This window comes from Bison bison, unplaced genomic scaffold (genome assembly GCF_000754665.1).
Source record: "Bison bison bison isolate TAMUID 2011002044 unplaced genomic scaffold, Bison_UMD1.0 scf7180017846975, whole genome shotgun sequence".
NCBI lineage: Eukaryota > Metazoa > Chordata > Mammalia > Artiodactyla > Bovidae > Bison > Bison bison.
This window is the reverse complement of record NW_011477548.1, coordinates 13896-17691: the sequence shown is the minus strand read 5'-3', so window position 1 is coordinate 17691 and position 3796 is coordinate 13896. Positions and strand designations below refer to the sequence as shown.

Below are 3796 nucleotides of genomic sequence, written 5' to 3'. Positions count from 1 at the left end.
CTTATTAGGTGGCCAAAGGATTGGAGTTTCAACTTCAGCCTCAGTCCTTCCAATGAATATTCAGGACTGACTTCCTTTAGGATGGACTGGTTTGAACCTCCTTGACCAGCTTCTAGTCCGGCTGTATTTGTACTCGTGGAGGCAGACGAACGCAGATGAGGCATTTTTCGTTATCTGCATGAAGTATTGTCCTAACTTTGCTTTTTTTTTGTTTTTAGACGGTAGGTTGGTGGGAAATAGAGACTCGAGCTGAAGTGCGACGCAACGTGTTTTCAGCACCCTCCCCCCAGTTTGCAGACCTCTCAGAGATCCAAACCAGTTCGGTATAACTCGCTTCCTTTTTTTTTTTTTTGAAATGGCTGTACCACGCAACACAGGGGATCTGAGTTCCCTCAGCAGGGATCGAACACACAGCGCCTGCAGGGGCAGACTTTTTTTCTTTTTTTTAAATTTTTTTTATTATTATTATTTTTTTTTACTTTACAATCTTCTTAAACGGCGCCTGTTTCTCTGTTTGCCTATGTCGGTCGGCCACCAAAGGAGACGCCCCATGTGTTTCTCCTCTATCCCGTGACATTTCTGAATGGTTTCCCCCTGGTGGTGGTCATGAATCGCTTTACTTTCCAGGTGGATAAGACACCTGGGTTTTTGCCTGCCTGAATCCCTGAGGTTCTCTTCTATCTTGCTTTAGGAAGAAATAGAAAAGTGTTAGACATTCAGTCGTGCCCCCGACTCTTTGCGACCCCATGGACTGCAGCCCACCAGGCTCCTCTGTCCATGGGATTCTCCAGGCAAGAATACTGGAGTGGGCTGCCATGCCTTCCTCCACGGGATCTTCCCGACCCAGGGATGAAACCCGAGTCCTTTATGTCTCCTGCGTTGGCAGGCAGATTCTTTACCACTGAGCCTCCAGGGAAGCCCATACATATACACGGACCTATTTCAGATTCTTTGGCCAGGTAGGTCATTACAGAGTACTGAGCAGAGGTCCCTGTGCTGTCCAGCAGGTCCTTGCTGGTTCTCCATGTTGAACACAGCAGTGTGTCCATGTCCATCCCAGACTCCCTGACTATCCCTTCCCCATCCTTCCCCCTGGGAACCCTAAGGTTATTATAGCGTATTGAGCAGAGTGCCCTGTGCTGGTCAGCAGGTCCTTCTTAGTTATCTATTTTATATATAGCATCAATAGTGTATATATGTCAATCCCAATCTCTTCATTTGAAAGATTAACCCTTACATCACATAACAAATGTCAGCCTCTCGCCTTTTGCAAAAAGTAACAGGGAGAAGTTCAGAGTAGTAAATCACACCAAATGACTTTAAAAAATTGTTTTTGTTGTTTGTTTATTGACTGTGCTGTGCAGCTTGTGAGATTTGAGTTTCCCCATCCGAAATTGAGCCAGGGCCCTCGGCAGTGAAACTGAGGAGTTCCAACCAGTGAACCGGGGCTCAGTGGGTAAAGAATCCGCCTGCAATGCAGGAGACACAGGTTGGATCCTTGGGTCGGGAAGATCCCCTGGAGAAGGGAACGGCAACCCACTCCAGTATTCTCACCTGGAGAATTCCATGAACAGAGGAGCCTGGCGGGCTACAGTCCATGGGGTCGCAAAGAGCAGAACACGAATGATTGACTAAACCACTGCCATACTACCCACTGGACCACTGGGGCGGGGTGGTTGCCCTAAATTGCTTACTTTTTTTTTTCTTTTTTTTGCACAAACCATTTGTTTGATCCTAAGGAGAAAGAGTTCTCTGTCGTTCTGGTTCAGGCTGTGGTTCTGGGAAGCCCCCTGCAGACTAACGATGCAATGATTCTGTTTGCAGCGGCGGGCGGAGAAGGCGGGAGGTGCCCCACCCGAGGACGCCTTGGAACCCAGCCGGGAGCCCCCTGCGGATGTCAGCAGGGACCCCAGTCCCCAGGACGCTCTGGAGGTGGTGTCCCTTGTCCCGACCGTTCACTTCGTGCAGCTCCCATGATGGGCACTATGGGCTCTTGCAGCAGCCAGCTGTGTACACGCACGGGCCTTACCGCGGTTTCAGCCTTGCTTGTTGAGATGAGAACCTTCATCTCCCGCTGTCTCGGATTCACCTGGCTTTTCTCTGGCCTTTGCCCTTGGCGGGCAGTACACCCGCTTTCCTGTCCTCAGCTCTGATCATCCCGCCCGTTTTCTCTTGCAACGCTGTTCTGCAGGGGCTGGGCTGTGTTTTCTGCACCCTGAGCTTGGGAGGTGATGCATAGACATAAAACCTGGGAAATTTGAGGGGGGGGGGGTGTTTTGATCTAATCAAGCATGCATGGATTTCTTCTTGCAGAAGTAAATGAAAGATGCTTTCTTCCTAAGTCTACCTCTTACGGACGCTCTGGTCTTACATTTCAGTCGCTCTGATGATGCATTTAAGGAAGTGGATGGCTCATGTCTCTAATACGATATAGTAACACTTTTGTTGCTGGTGCTGTTGTTCAGTCGCTAAGTCGTGTGCACGCCCTGCAGCACGCCAGGGGTTTCCTTGCAGTGACGACTGACAATAGTGAAGAAAAGGGGTGTCCTTCACCATTTCCCAGCGTTTGCCCAAACTCAGGTCCATAGAGTGATGTCCACTCAGTGATGCCATCCAACCATCTTGTCCTCTGTTGCCCCCTTCTCCTCCTGCCCTCAGTCTTTCCCAGCATCAGGGTGTTTTCTTATGAGTCGGCTCTTCACATCAGATGGCCAAAGTATCGGACCTTCAGCTTCAGCATCAGTCGTTCCCAGTGAATATTCAGGGTTGATAATAGTCGGAGGAAATCTAGCTCAAGAGCTGACTCATGGCTGGGCGGAGGATAAAATTGGTATTGATGTTTTTTGTTGTGCCTTTGTCTGCAGAGGCCGCTGAAACAAAAAAAGACCACAGTCTGGGTGGCTTCTGAATAACATGAAACGTTACTTCTCGCAGCTCTGGAGGTTGGGTGTCCAAGTTTCAGGCACCAGCAGGTCTGGGGTCTGGTGAGAACCCCTCTTCCTGGCTCACAAGCGTCTCCCTGTGGGCTTGTCTTTCCCCAGGTGGACCTGACCATTTCCGTCTCCCAGATCTCCATCGAAGAGAAGCTCAAGGTCCTGAGTCCCGAGGAGGAGCGGAGGAAGTGGGAGGAGGGACGGATGGATTACCTGGGGAAGGACGCCTTCGCCCGCATTCAGGAAAAGCTGGACCGCTTCCTGCAGTGACCACACTGTTCTGACGAGCGGTCCTGTTCCATCAACGTCCCAACGTTCCGAGGAGGAGCTCTTCACCCACGTGCCTCTGTTTACGGTCAACCCACCTGAGTGCCTTCTGCCCACCCCGTGGTCGATCCAAAACCCAGCTTGAAGCCCCGTGTGACCCAAGCTCCCCACGCCTCTCAGGCTTCCCCAGGGACGTCCTGTCTCCTTTATGTCTTGTTAGCAAATCACTGAGGATGGTGCCTGCAGCCATGAAATTAAAACACACTTTCTCCTTGGAAGAACAGCTTTGACCAACCTAGACAGCGTATTAAAAAGCAGAGACATCACTTTGCCCACAAAAGTCCGTCTAAGTCAAAGCTATGGTTTTTCCAGTAGTCATGTATGGATGTGAGAGTTGGACCATAAAGAAGGCTGAGCGCCGAATTGATGCATTGAATGATGGTGTTGGAGAAGACTCTTGAGAGTCCCTTGGACTGCAAGGAGATCCAACCAGTCCATCCTAAAGGAAATCAGTCCTGAATATTCATTGGAAAGACTGATGCTGAAGCTGAAGCTCTAATACTTTGGCCACCTAATGGGAAGAGCTGACTCATTGG

The 3796-nt window shown here is 50.1% G+C and overlaps 1 long non-coding RNA gene across 1 annotated transcript; it reads left to right on the top strand.

Annotated features, from left to right (window-relative positions):
• Positions 1-44: 44 nt before the first annotated feature.
• LOC104989521 lies at positions 45-3501 on the top strand. The gene is made up of 3 exons (XR_825379.1): positions 45-323; positions 1825-1932; positions 3042-3501. It is a non-coding gene; the product is annotated as an uncharacterized LOC104989521 (long non-coding RNA).
• Positions 3502-3796: the final 295 nt, after the last annotated feature.